Source organism: Chlorocebus sabaeus, chromosome X, assembly GCF_047675955.1.
Source record: "Chlorocebus sabaeus isolate Y175 chromosome X, mChlSab1.0.hap1, whole genome shotgun sequence".
In the NCBI taxonomy this organism is placed as follows: Eukaryota; Metazoa; Chordata; class Mammalia; order Primates; family Cercopithecidae; genus Chlorocebus; species Chlorocebus sabaeus.
The window spans coordinates 89,475,490-89,491,193 of record NC_132933.1 but is presented as its reverse complement, the minus strand read 5'-3'; the positions used below and the strand labels follow the sequence as shown (position 1 = coordinate 89,491,193).

The 15,704-nt window shown below is 37.9% G+C and overlaps 1 pseudogene; it reads right to left on the bottom strand.

Annotated features, from left to right (window-relative positions):
* Nucleotides 1-13,670: 13,670 nt before the first annotated feature.
* On the bottom strand, nucleotides 13,671-14,136 carry LOC103232071 (heat shock protein beta-1 pseudogene; annotated as a pseudogene).
* Nucleotides 14,137-15,704: the final 1,568 nt, after the last annotated feature.

Here is a 15,704-nt window from a genome sequence, read left to right as displayed (position 1 = left end):
CATGGTTTTTTATTTGTCTGTTGCCTTCCCATTCTTTTATTCTCTCTCAGGCAACTGCACGTAGGATAATAGCTTTTAATTGTTTTTCGAAAATGCTCCCTGGGAGACTGTACCAGGCCTGAGAATGCTCTGAAATAGGCAAAACAAAGGCAAGCTACTAACACAATCCTTTAGGAAATTATTAGACAGGTTGATGCCCATACCATCATTGTCTGAAAGTAAATTCCACACTTCTCCCTCTGCTAACAAGTTGCACCGGAAACCTAGGACACCATCTTTATTACTGTCACCATATTGTGTAGAGAAAAACAGTAGGTGGATAAGTTAAAATACAACAGTGGTATCTTACTAAATAAAAGCATATTTTTATAAGTCTTTCATTGGTTTTAGTTCTAAAATTATATTCCAAAAATCAAAAAAAAATGATTATAAGACTTTATTTCATATAAGCTATTGCTTTAGGGGAGTAACAGAGTTTTGAAACTTTCAACTCTTCTAATTTTTAGTGCTGTCTAGTTAAGGATTTTGGTATAACACTCTTGGAAAGAATTTTTTTTTATATATATATAGCACATATTGCCTTTTACATTTATTAGGCAGAAAGGAATCTTTCATAATTATCAAAGATTTTAATATATACAGATAAAATTATCTTATCATTGTAGAAGACATTGAAAATAAGTCAAAAAGTGGCAGATTAATTAATCCACTCTCTAGTATAAAAAATAAAAAATACAATACCAGTGTTAAGTTTCAAAGCATAATGTGATACATTTAGTACTGCTAGCAAATAAAAATAAATGCTGTTAAAGTCTAAAAATACAAGGATGGTTAAAAGATGGCCGAATAGAAACACCTCCAGTCGAGAGCTCCCAGCGTGAACTATGCAGAACACAGGAGATTTCTGCATTTCCAACTGAGCTTTGAAGAGAACAGTGGTTCTCGCAGCATGGACTGTGAGATCTGAGAATGGACAGAGTGTCTCCTCAAGTGGGACCTTGACCCCCAAGTAGCCTAACTGGGAGGCACCACCCAGTAGGGGCAGACTGACACCTCACATGGCCAGGTACCCCTCCGAGATAAAGCTTTCAGAGGAATGAACAGGCAGCAACATTTGCTGTTCAGCAATATTTGCTGTTCTGCAGCCTCTGCTGCTGATACCCAGGAAAACATGATATAGAGTGGACCTCCAGCAAATGCCAACAGACCTGCAGCTGAGAGTCCTGACTGTTAGAAGGACAACAAACAGAAAGGACACCCACACAGAAACCCCACCTCTATGTCACCATCATCAAAGACCAAAGGTAGATAAAACGACAAAGATGGGAAAAAAACAGAGCAGTAAAGCTGAAAATTCTAAAAATCAGGGCACCTATCCCCCTCCAAAGAATGCAACTCCTCTCCAGCAATGGAACAAAGCTGGATGGAGAATGACTTTGACAAGCTGAGAGAAGGATTCAGATGATCAAACTTCTCCAAGCTAAAGGAGGAAATTGGAACCCATCACAAAGAATCTGAAAACTTTGAAAAAAGATTATATGAATGGCTAATTAGAATAACCAGTGCAGAGAAGTCCTTAAAAGACCCGAGGGAGCTGAAAATGATGGCACGAGAACTACGTGACAAATGCACAAGCTTCAGTAACCAATTCGATCACCTGGAAAAAAGTGTATCAGCAATTGAAGATCAAATGAATGAAATGAAGCGAAAAGAGAAGTTTACAGAAAAAAGAGTAAAATGAAACTATCAAAACCTCCAAGAAAAGTGGGACTATGTGAAAAGACCAAATCTACTTCTGACTTGTGTACCTGAAAGTGACGGGGAGAATGGAACCAAGCTGGAAAAAACTCTTCAGGATATTATCCAGGAGAAATTCCCCAACCCAGAAAGGCAGGACAACATTCAAATTCAGGAAATACAGAGAATGTAGAAAAGATATTCCTCAAGAAGAGCAACACCAAGACACATAATTGTCAGATTCACCAAACTTGAAATGAAGGAAAAAATATAAAGGGCAGCTAGAGAGAAAGGTCGGAGTACCCACTAAGGGAAGCCTATCAGACTAACAGCAGATCTCTCAGTAGAAACTCTACAAGCCAGAAGAGAGTGGGGGCCAATATTCAAAAATCTTAAAGAAAACAATTTTCAACCCAGAATTTTATATCCAGCCAAACTAAGCTTCATACGCGAAGAAGTAATAAACTCCTTACAGACAAGCAAACTCTGAGAGATTTTGTCACCACCAGGCCTGTCCTACAAGAGCTCCAGAAGGAAGCACTAAACATGGAAAGGAACAACCGGTACCAGCCACGGCAAAAACATGCCACATTGTAAGCACTATCGAGGCTAAGCTGAAACTGCATCAACTAATGAGTAAAATAACCAGGTAACATCATAATGACAGTATTATTAACCTTAAATAACAATATTAACCTTAAATGTAAATGGGCAAAATGCTCCAATTAAAAGACACAGACTGGCAAAGTGGAAAAAGAGTCAAGACCATCAGTGTGCTGTATTCAGGAGACCCATCTCACATGCAGAGACACACATAGGCTCAAAATAAAGGGATGGAGGAAGATCTACCAAGCAAATGGAAAACAAAAAAAGGTAGGGGTTGCAATCCTAGTGTCAGGTAAAACAGACTTTAAACCAACAAATATCAGAAGTGAAAAAGAAGGTCATTACATAATGGTAAAGGGATCAATACAACAAGAAGAGCTAACTATCCTAAATATATATGCACCCAATACAGGAGTACCCAGATTCATAAAGCAAGTCCTTAGAGACTTACAAACAGACTTAGACTACCATACAATAATAATGGAGACTTTAACACCCCACTGTCAACATAAGACAGATCAATGAGACAGAAAGTTAAACAGGATATCCAGGAATTGAACTCAACTCTGCACCAGGTGGCCCTAATAGACATCTATAGAACTTTCCACACCAAATCAACAGAATACACATTATTCTCAGCACCACATCGCACTTATTCCAAAATTGACCACATAGTTGGAAGTAAAGCACTCCTCAGCAAATGTAAAAGAACAGAAATTATAACAAACTGTCTCTCAGACGACAGTGCAATCAAACTAGAACTCAGGATTCAGAAACTAAGTCAAAACAGCTAAACTACATGGAAATTGAACAACCTCCTCCTGAATGACGACTGGGTACATAACGAAATGAAGGCAGAAATAAAGATGTTCTTTGAAGCTAATGAGAACAAAGACACAACATACCAGAATCTCTGGGACACATTTAAAGCAGTGTGTAGAGGGAAATTTATAGCACTAAATGCCCACAAGAGAAACCAGGAAAGATGTAAAATTGACACCCTAACGTCACAATTAAAAGAACTAGAGAAGCTGAGAATGATGGTTTCCAGCTGCATCCATGTCCCTACAAAGGACACAAACTCATCCTTTTTTATGGCTGCATAGTATTCCATGGTGTATATGTGCCACATTTTCTTAATCCAGTCTGTCACTGATGGACATTTGGGTCAATTCCAAGTCTTTGCTATTGTGAATAGTGCCGCAATAAACATATGTGTTCATGTGTCTTTAGAGCAGCATGATTTATAATCCTTTGGGTATATACCCAGTAATGGGATGGCTGGGTCATATGGTACTTCTAGTTCTAGATACTTGAGGAATCGCCATACTGTTTTCCATAATGGTTGAACTAGTTTACAGTCCCACCAACAGTGTAACAGTGTTCCTATTTCTCCACATCTTCTCCAGCATCTGTTGTTTCCTGACTTTTTAATGATTGTCATCCTAACTGGTGTGAGATGGTATTTCATTGTGGTTTTGATTTGCATTTCTCTGATGGCCCGTGATGATGAGCATTTTTTCAAGTGTCTGTTGGCTGTATGAATGTCCTTTGCCCACTTTTCGATGGGGTTGTTTGTTTTTTTCTTGTAAATTTGTTTGAGTTCTTTACACCGTATGTTCTCACTCATAGGTGGGAACTGAACAATGAGATCACTTGGACTTGGGAAGGGGAACATCACACACCGGGGCCTATCACGGGGAGGGGGAGAGGGGAAGGATTGCATTGGGAGTTATACCTGATGTAAATGACGAGACGATGGGTGCTGACGAGTTGATGGGTGCAGCACGCCAACATGGCACAGGTATACATATGTAACAAACTTATACGTTATCCACGTGTACCCTAGAACTTAAAGTATAATTTTAAAAAAAAAAGAAAGAAAAAAGAAAAAAAAATAGCTAGAGAAGCAAGAGCAAACACATTCAAAACCTAGCGGAAGGCAAGAAATAACAGATCACAGCAGAACTGAAGGAGATAGAGACACAGAAATCCCTTCAAAAAAATCAATGTATCTAGGAGATGTTTTTTTGAAAAGATCAACAAAATTGATAGACCACCAGCAAGACTAATAAAGATAAAAGAGAGAAGAATCAAATAGATGCAATAAAAATGATAAAGGGAGTATCACCGCCGACCCCACAGAAATACAAACTACCATCACAGAATGCTATAAACATCTCTATGCAGATAAACTAGAAAATCTAGAATAAATGGACAATTTCCTGGACATTTACACTCTCCCAAGACTAAACTAGGAAGAAGTTGAATCCCTGAATAGACCAATAGCAGGCTCCGAAATTGAGGCAATGATTAATAGCCTACCAACCAAAAAGTCCAGGACCAGCCAGAGGTACAAGGAGGAGTTGGTACCATTCCTTCTGAAACTATTCCAATCAATAGAAAGAGAGGGAATCCTCCCTAACTCATTTTATAAGTGCAACATCATCCTGATACCAAAGCCAGACAGAGACACAATAAAAAAAAGAGAATTTCAGACCAATGTCCCTGATGAACATCGATGCAAAAATCCTCAATAAAATACTGGCAAACTGAATCCAGCAGCACCTCCAAAAGCTTATCTACCGTGATCAACTGGGCTTTATCCCTGGGATGCAAGGCTGATTCAACATACACAAATCAATAGGCATAATCCAGCATATAAACAGAAGCAAAGATAAAAACCACATGATTATCTCAATAGATGCAGAAAAGACCTTTGACAAAATTCAACCATCCTTCATGCTAGAAACACTCAATAAATTTGGTATTGATGGGACGTATCTCAAAAGAACAGGAGATATTTATGACAAACCCACAGCCAATATCACACTGAATGGGCAAAAACTGGAAGCATTTTCTTTGAAAACTGGCACAAGACAGGGATGCCCTCTCTCACCACTCCTATTCAACATAGTGTTGGAAGTTCTGGTCAGGACAATCAGGCAGGATACAGAAATAAAGTGTGCTCAGTTAGTAAAAGAAGAAGTCAAATTGTCCATGTGTGCAGATGACATGATTGTAAATTTAAAAAACCCCATCATCTCAGCTCAAAATCTCCTTAAGCTGATAGGCAACTTCAGCAAAGTCTCAAGATACAAAATCAATGTGCAAAAATCACGAGCATTCATATATATCAGTAACAAACAGAGAGCCAAATCATAATTGAACTCCCATTCACAATTGCTCCAAAGAGAATAAAATACCTAGGAATCCAACTTACAAGGGATGTGAAGGACATCTTCAAGGAGAACTAAAAACCACTGCTCAGTAAAATAAAAGAGGACACAAACAAACGGAAGAACATTCCGTGCTCATGGATAGGAAGAATCAATATCTGAAAATGGCCACACTGCCCAAAGTAATTTCTAGCTTCAATGCCATCCCCATCAAGCTACCAAAGACTTTCTTCACAGAATTGGAAAAAACCACTTTAAGGTTCATATGGAATGAAAAAAGAGCCCACATTGCCAAGACAATCCTAAGCCAAAACAACAAAGCTGGAGGCATCACGATACCTGACTTCAAACTATACTACAAGGCTACAATAACCAAAACAGCATAGTAGTGGTACCAAAATAGAGATATAGATCAATGGAACAGAACGGAGCCCTCAAAAATAATACCACACATCTACAACCATCTGATCTTTGACAAACCTGACAAAAACAAGAAATGGGGAAAGGATTCCCTATTTAATAAATGGTGCTGGGTAAACTGGATCTCTTCCTTACACCTTATACAAAATTTAATTCAAGATGGATTAAAGACTTAAATGTTAGACCTAAAACCATAAAATCCCTAGAAGAAACCCTAGGCAATATCACTCAGGACATCGGTATGGGCAAGGACTTCATGTCTTAAACACCAAAAGCAAAGGCAACAAAAGCCAAAATTGACAAATGAACTAAACAAAAATTGACAAGTAAACTAAAGAGCTTCTGCACAGCAAAAGAAACTACCATCAGAGTGAACAGACAACCTACAGAATGGGAGAAAATTTTGCAATCTACTCATCTGACAAAGGGCTAATATCCAGAATCTACAAAGAACACAAACAAATTTACAAGAAAAAAAACAAACAACCCCATCAAAAAGTGGGCAAAGGATATGAACAGACGCTTCTCAAAAGAAGACATTTATGCAGCCAAGAGTCACATGAAAAAATGCTCATCATCACTGCCCATCAGAGAAATGCAAATCAAAACCACAAGGAGATACCATCTCACACCAGTTAGAATGGCAATCATTAAAAAGTCAGGAAACAACAGGTGCTGGAGAGGATGTGGAGAAATAGGAACACTTTTACACTGTTGGTGGGATTGTAAACTACTTCAACCATTGCGGAAGACAGTGTGGCCATTCCTCAGGGATCTAGAACTAGAAATACCATTTGACCAAGCCCTCTCATTACTGGGTATATACCCAAGGATGATAAATCATGCTACTATAAAGACACATGCACACGTATATTTATTGTGGCACCGTTCACAATAACAAAGACTTGGAACCAACCCAAATGTCCATCAATAATAGACTGGATTAAGAAAATGTGGCACATATACACCATGGAATACTATGCAGCCATAAGAAATCATGAGTTTGTGTCCTTTGAAGGGACATGGATGAAGCTGGAAGTCGTCATTCTCAGCAAACTATCGCAATGATAGAAAACCAAACATCGCATGTTCTCACTCATATGTGGTAATTGAACAATGAGAAGACTTGGTCACAGGAAGGAGAACATCACACACCAGAGCCTATCGTGGGGTGGGGGGACGAAGGAGGGATAGCATTAGGAGATATACCTAATATAAATGACACGTTAATGGGTGCAGCACACCAACATGGCACATGTATACATATGTAACAAACCTGCAGATTGTGCACATGTACCCCAGAAATTAAATTATAATAATAAAAACGTTGTAAAAAATTATAAAATAAAGTCTCAAAATATAAAACCAATGTGATAAAATCATAGGTATCCCTATACACAAACAATAGACAGAGAGCCAAATCATGAGTGAACTCCCATTCACAATTACTACAAAGAGAATAAAATATCAAAGAATACAACTTACAAGGGATGTGAAGGACCTCTTCAAGGAGAATTACAAACCTCCTTTTTTTGTAAAGCAATTGCAACAAAAGCCAAAATTGACAAACGAAATCTAATCAAACTAAAGAGCTTCTGCACAGAAAAAGAAATTATCATCAGATTGAGCAGGCAACCTAAAGAATGGGGGAAAATTTTTCAAGCTACCCTTTCTGACAAAGGTCTAATATACAGAATCTATAAGGAACTTAAACAAATTAACAAGAAAAACAACAAACACATCCATCAAAAAGTGGGCAAAGGATATGAACAGACACTTCTCAAAAAAAGACATTTATGCAGCCTTCAAACATATATATATATATAAAACTCATCATCACCAGTGATTAGAGAAATGTAAATCATAACCACAATGAGATACCATCTCACGTCAGTTAGAATGGAGATTATTAAAAAGCCAGAAACAACAGATGCTGGCGAGGCTGTGGAGAAATAGGAACATTATTACACTGTTGGTGGGAGTGTAAATAAGTTCAATCATTGTGGAAGACGGGGGTGGGGTGGATTCTTCAGAAATCTAGAACCAGAAATACCATTTGATCCAGTAATCCCGTTACTGGATATATACCCAATGGATTATAAATCATTCTACTATAAAGACACATGAACATATATGTTTATTGCAGCACTATTTACAATAGCAAAGACTTCGAACCAAACCAAATTCCCACCGATGATAGACTGGATAAAGAAAATGTGCACATATACACCATGGAGTACTATGCAGCTACTAAAATGGAGTTCTTGTCCTTTGCATGGATATGGATGTAGCTGGAAACCATCATCCTCAGTAAACTAACACAGGAACAGAAAACCAAACACTGCATGTTTTCACTCATAAGTAGGAGCTGAACAAGGAGAACACATCGACACAGGGAGGGGAACATCATACACCGGGGTGTGTTGGAGGCTGTGGGGAAAGGGGAAGGGAGGGCCTTAGGACAAATACCTAATGTATGAGGGACTTAAAATCTAAATGATGGGTTCATAGGTACAGCAACCACCATGGCATATATATACCTATGTAACAAATGTGCACATTCTGCACATGTAGCCCAGAACTTAAAGTTTAAAGAAAGAAAATAAAAGAAATGCTGTTGTATATAGCAAAATTTTTGTCATACACCTATAGCAATACGTGAAGAGAAATGTAGTAGTTTTTGTTATTTATATTTATTTCAATAGCGTTATGGGTACAAGTGGTTTTTGGTTACATAGTTGAATTGTGTAGTGGTGAAGTCTAGGATTTTAGTGTTCCCATCACTAAATAGAGTATATTGTACCATACAGGTAGGGTTTTTTTTTATTCTTCACCTCCTCCCATATATAAGTGATAACATGTGATATTTGGTTTCCAATTCTTGAGTTACTTCTCTTAGAACAATGTCCTCCAGTTCCATATGAGTTTCTGCAGAAAACCATAATTGCGTTCCTTTTTATGGCTGAGTAGTAGAATTTAGTTATTTTTAAAACCTCCTTGTAAAATATAATTGACATGTGAGAAGCTGTGCATATTTAGCATATACAATGGAGTGAATATGAAGGAAAGTATACATCTATTAACTATCACAATAAGTGCCATAAATATATCCATCACTTCCAAAAGTATCCCCCCTCCCTCTTTACACAGTGTGTGTGGGTGGGGTGACAAGAACATTTGACACAAGATACATACTCCAGCAAATTATTATGGAGACTTTGTACACTTTGACGAATGTCTCCCAGTTTCCTCTTGCTACCAGTCTCCAACAAGCTCAGTACTCATTGCTTCTATGAGTTTGTCTATTTTAGAATCCTCATATCACGGTATCATGTGGTAGTTTTTCTTCTCTCTTTGGCTAATTTCACCTAGCAAAATGTTCTCCAGGTTGATTTATAATGTCAAAAGCAGCAGTATTTCCTTCTTTTATTGGCTGAATAATAAGCCATCAGATGTATATACCACATTTTCTTTACTCATTCATCTGTGATAACTTTTTAGGTTATTTCAATGCCTTGGCTTTTTTTTTTAATTTATTTATTTATTTTTTATTATTATACTTTAAGTTCTAGGGTACATGTGCATAACGTGCAGGTTTGTTACATATGTATACTTGTGCCATGTTGCTGTGCTGCACCCATCAACTCGTCAGCACTCATCAACTCATCATTTATATCAGGTATAACTCCCAACGCAATCCCTCCCCCCAACCCCCTCCCCATGACAGCCCCGGTGTGTGATGTTCCCCTTCCCGAGTCCAAGTGATCTCATTGTTCAGTTCCCACCTATGAGTCAGAACATGCAGTGTTTGGTTTTCTATTCTTGCGATAGTTTGCTGAGAATGATGGTTTCCAGCTGCATTCATATCCCTACAAAAGACACAAACTCATCCTTTTTTATGGCTGCATAGTATTCCATGGTGTATATGTGCCACATTTTCTTAATCCAGTCTGTCACTGATGGACATTTGGGTTGATTCCAAGTCTTTGCTATTGTAAATAGTGCCGCAATAAACATACGTGTACATGTGTCTTTATAGCAGCATGATTTATAATCCTTTGGGTATATACCCAGTAATGGGATGGCTGGGTCATATGGTACTTCTACTTCTAGATACTTGAGGAATCGCCATACTGTTTTCCATAATGGTTGAAGTAGTTTACAGTCCCACCAACAGTGTAAAAGTGTTCCTATTTCTCCACATCCTCTCCAGCACCTGTTGTTTCCTGACTTTTTAATGATCGCCATTCTAACTGGTGTGAGATGGTATCTCATTGTGGTTTTGATTTGCATTTCTCTGATGGCCAGTGATGATGAGCATTTTTTCATGTGTCTGTTGGCTGTATGAATGTCTTCTTTTGAGAAATGTCTGTTCATATCCTTTGCCCAATTTTTGATGGGGTTGTTTTTTTTTTCTTGTAAATTTGTTTGAGTTCTTTGTAGGTTCTGGATATTAGCCCTTTGTCAGACGAGTAGATTGCAAAAATTTTCTCCCATTCTGTAGGTTGCCTGTTCACTCTGATGGTAGTTTCTTTTGCTGTTCAGAAACTCTTTAGTTTAATGAGATCCCATTTGTCAATTTTGGCTTTTGTTGCCATTGCTTTTGGTGTTTTATACATGAAGTCCTTGCCCATGCCTATGTCCTGAATGGTATTACCTAGGTTTTCTTCTAGGGTTTTGATGGTATTAGGTCTAACATTTAAATCTCTAATCCATCTTGAATTAATTTTCGTATAAGGAGGAAGGAAAGGATCCACTTTCAGCTTTCGACTTATGGCTAGCCAATTTTCCCAGCACCATTTATTAAATAGGGAATCCTTTCCCCATTTCTTATTTTTCTCAGGTTTGTCAAAGATCAGATGGCTGTAGATGTGTGGCATTATTTCTGAGGACTCTATTCTGTTCCATTGGTCTATATCTCTGTTTTGGTACCAGTACCAATTTGTTTTGGTTACTGTAGCCTTGTAGTATAGTTTGAAATCAGGTAGCGTGATGCCTCCAGCTTTGTTCTTTTGACTTAGAATTGTCTTGGCAATGTGGGCTCTTTTTTGGTTCCATATGAACTTTAAAGCAGTTTTTCCAATTCTGTGAAGAAACTCATTGGAAGCTTGGTGGGGATGATATTGAATCTATAAATTACCTTGGACAATATGGCCATTTTCACGATATTGATTCTTCCTATCCATGAGCATGGTATGTTCTTCCATTTGTTTGTGTCCTCTTTGATTTCACTGAGCAGTGGTTTGTAGTTCTCCTTGAAGAGGTCCTTTATATCCCTTGTAGGTTGGATTCCTAGGTATTTTATTCTCTTTGAAGCAATTGTGAATGGAAGTTCATTCATGATTTTACTCTCTGTTTGTCTGTTACTGGTGTATAAGAATGCTTGTGATTTTTGCACATTTATTTTGTATTCTGAGACTTTGCTAAAGTTTCTCATCAGCTTAAGGAGATGTTGGGCTGAGATGATGGGGTTTTCTAAATATACAATCATGTCATCTGCAAACAAGGACAATTTGACTTCTTCTTTTCCTAACTGAATACCCTTGATTTCTTTCTCTTGCCTGATTGCCCTAGCCAGAACTTCCAACACTATGTTGAATAAGAGTGGTGATAGAGGGCATCCTTATCTTGTGCCCGTTTTCAAAGGGAATTTCTCCAGTTTTTGCCCATTCAGTATGATATTGGCTGTGGGTTTGTCATAAATAGCTCTTATTATTTTGAGATACGTTCCATCAATACCGAATTTATTGAGCATTTTTAGCATGAAAGGCTGTTGAATTTTGTCAAAGGACTTTTCTGCATCTATTGAGATAATCATGTGGTTTTTGTCTTTGGTTCTGTTTATATGCTGGATTACGTTTATTGATTTGTGTATGGTGAACCAGCCTTGCATCCCAGGGATGAAGCCCACTTGATCATGGTGGATAAGCTTTTTGATGTGCTGCTGGATCCGGTTTGCCAGTATTTTATTGAGGATTTTTGCTTCGATGTTCATCAGGGATATTGGTCTAAAATTCTCTTTTTTTGTTGTGTCTCTGCCAGGTTTTGGTATCAGGATGATGTTGGCCTCATAAAATGAGTTAGGGAGGATTCCCTCTTTTTCTGTTGATTGGAATAGTTTCAGAAGGAATGGTACCAGCTCCTCCTTGTACCTCTGGTAGAATTTAGCTGTGAATCCATCTGGTCCTGGACTTTTTTTGGTTGCTAGGCTATTAATCAATGCCTGAATTTCAGGGCCTGCTATTGGTCTATTCTGGGATTCAACTTCTTCCTGGTTTAGTCTTGGGAGAGTGTAATTGTCCAGGAAATTATCCATTTCTTCTTGGTTTTCTAGTTTATTTGTGTAGAGGAGTTTATATTATTCTCTGATGGTAGTTTGTATTTCTGTGGGGTCAGTGGTCATATCCGCTTTATCATTTTTTATTGCATCTATTTGATTCTTCTCTCTTTTCTTCTTTATTAGTCTTGCTAGCGGTCTATCAATTTTGTTGATCTTTTCAAAAAACCAACTCCTGGATTCATTGATTTTTGGAGGGTTTCTTTGTGTCTCTATCTCTTTCAGTTCTACTCTGATCTTAGTTATTTCTTGCCTTCTGCTAGCTTTTGGATGTGTTTGCTCTTGCTTCTCTAGTTCTTTTAATTGTGATGTTAGAGTGTCAATTTTAGATCTTTCCAGCTTTCTCTTGTGGGCATTTAGTGCTATAAATTTCCCTCTACACACTGCTTTAAATGTGTCCCCGAGATTCTGGTATGTTGTATCTTTGTTCTCATTGGTTTCAAAGAACATCTTTATTTCTGCCTTCATTTTGTTATGTACTCAGTAGTCATTCAAGAGCAGGTTATTCAATTTCCATGTAGTTGAGCGGTTTTGATTGAGTTTCTTAGTCCTGAGTTCTAGTTTGATTGCACTGTGGTCTGAGAGACAGTTTGTTATAATTTCTGTTCTTGTACAATTATTGAGGAGTGCTTTTCTTCCAATTATGTGGTCGATTTTGTAATAAGTGTGATGTGGTGCTGAGTAGAATGTATATTCTGTTGATTTGGAGTGGAGAGTTCTGTAGATGTCTATTAGGTCTGCTTGCTGCAGAGATGAGTTCAATTCCTGGATATCCTTGTTAACTTTCTGTCTCATTGATCTGTCTAATGTTGACAGTGGGGTGTTAAAGTCTCCCATTATTATTGTATGGGAGTCTAAGCCTCTTTGTAAGTCTCTAAGGACTTGCTTTATGAATCTGGGTGCTCCTGTATTGGGTGCATATATATTTAGGATAGTTAGCTCTTCCTCTTGAATTGATCCCTTTACCATTATGTAATGGTCCTCTTTGTCTCTTTTGATCTTTGATGGTTTAAAGTCTGTTTTATCAGAGACTAGTATTGCAACCCCTGCCTTTTTTTGTTCTCCATTTGCTTGGTAGATCTTCCTCCATCCCTTTATTTTGAGCCTATGTATGTCTCTGCATGTGAGATGGGTCTCCTGAATACAGCAAACTGATGGGTCTTGACTCTTTATCCAGTTTGCCAGTCTGTGTCTTTTAATTGGAGCTTTTAGTCCATTTACTTTTAAGGTTAATATTGTTATGTGTGAACTTGATCCTGTCATTATGATATTAACTGTTTATTTTGCTCATTAGTTGATGCAGTTTCTTCCTAGCCTCGATGTTCTTTACATTTTGGCATGTTTTTGCAATGGCTGGTACTGGTTGTTCCTTTCCACGTTTAGTGCTTCCTTCAGGGTCTCTTGTAAGGCGGGCCTGGTGGTGACAAAATCTCTAAGCATTCATGCTCGTCTTGCCACTCCTCCTGCTTGCCGGTTATCTCTGCCATGCCATCCTTGGTGTTAACTGTTAGCTCGTCAGGGACAAAGTGGTTGACATCCAGGGACAGTCGCCAGCTGTCCACCATGTGCTGGATCTCCAAGAGCCCGTTGCTGAGCTGCCCCACTGTAGGCGAGTGCCCCACTGTAGGTGGGCGTGGCCACTGTGGGGCTCTTGATCGCGACGGGGGGCAGGGGGCGCACGTTGCCTGGCCAACTGCTGCTGCTGAACCACTGCGACCACTCCTCGGGCAGTGGGGCAGCCCGAAGGTCTGGTCGAAGATGCGTCTGTGAGTGTACCAGTCGCGGAAGGGGTCCCACCTGGGGCCCCGCAGGAGCGAGAAGGGGACGCGGCACTCGGTCATGCTGGCTGACTCTGCTCTAGACATCTGCTCGGAGAAGTGCTGCCTTGGCTTTTTTGAATAATGCTGCAAAGAAGATGAGAGGGCAAATTCCTTTTCCAGATTCTGATTTCAACTTATTTGGATATATAATGAGAGGGGATTGTAGGATAATATGGTAATTCAATTTTTAGGTTTTTTAAAATTTCTATTTATAATTGAAAACAAATAATTGTATATATCTATGGTGTACTATGGATGTAATATATTATTACAGTGCGGAATGATTAAATCAGGCAAATCAACTATTATATTACCTCACATATTTATCTTTTTGTGGTGAAAACATTTGTAATTTACTGTTTTAACAATTTTGACATATGCAATCCGTTATTATACATTATAGTTACCATTCTGTGCAATATATAACTAAAGATTATTTTCCACATCTAACCAAAACTTTGTACCCTTTGATTAACAGCCCCCTTTCCTCATCTACTTCCCTACCCCAGACCCTGGTTGCCATCATTCTACTCTCCACAATGGTTAGTTCACCTTCGTAAGATTATGAGGTATTAACTTTCTGTGTCTCACTTATTGAACTTAGTATAATGTCCTCGACATTTATCCACATTGTCAAAATGACAGACTTTTTCCTTCTTTAAAGTTGAAGAGTATTCCATTGCATGTATACATCACATTTTCTTTATTGATTTATCATGTGGTGGGCACCTAGGTTGTTTGCCTATCTTGGTAATTGTAAATAATGCTGTAATAAACACAGGAGCACAAAAATTTCTTCAGCATACTGATTACTATTTCTTTGAATATATGTCCAGAAATAAAATTACTAGATAATATGATAATGACATTTTTAGTTTTCTGAGGAACCTCCATAACCTTTTTCATAATGGCTACACTAATTTACATTACTGTAAGGAGATATGTCATTGTGGTTTTAATGTCCATTTCCCTGATAATCAGTGATGATTAGTATTTTTTATGTGTATGTTGGCCCTTTGTATGTCTTCTCTTGAGATATGTTTATTGAGGTCCTTTGCTCATTTTTGTTGGGTCATTTGTTTGTTTTCTGAATTGTTTGAGTTCCTCATAGATTTTTAATATTAGCTCCTTATCAGAGTTATGGTTAGCAACTATATTCTCCCAGTTCATGGTATTTCTTTTTACTATATTAATTGTTTGTTGTTGTTGTTGTTGTTGTTGTTGTTGTGTGGAAGCTTTTTTAGTTTGATGTACGTCTGTTTGCCTATTTTTATTTTTTGTTTTTTGGCTGTGCTTTGGGGCCATATCCAAGAAATTTTGCCCATCCTAAAGTCATAGAGAAGTTTCCCTATATGTTTTTTAAATAATTTTACACTTTTAGGTCTTATGTTTAAGTCTTCAATGTATTTTTAATTGATAGTTGTATATAGTGTTACATAGAGTTCCAATTTTAATCATCTGCTTGTGAGTATCCAGTTTTACTAACACCATTTATAGAAGAGATTGTCCTTTCTCCATTGAGTGTTGTTAGAACCTTTCTCAAAAGTAAATTGACCATAAATCAGTGTGTTCTTTCTGGGTATATGTTCTGTTTAAATGGCCCAT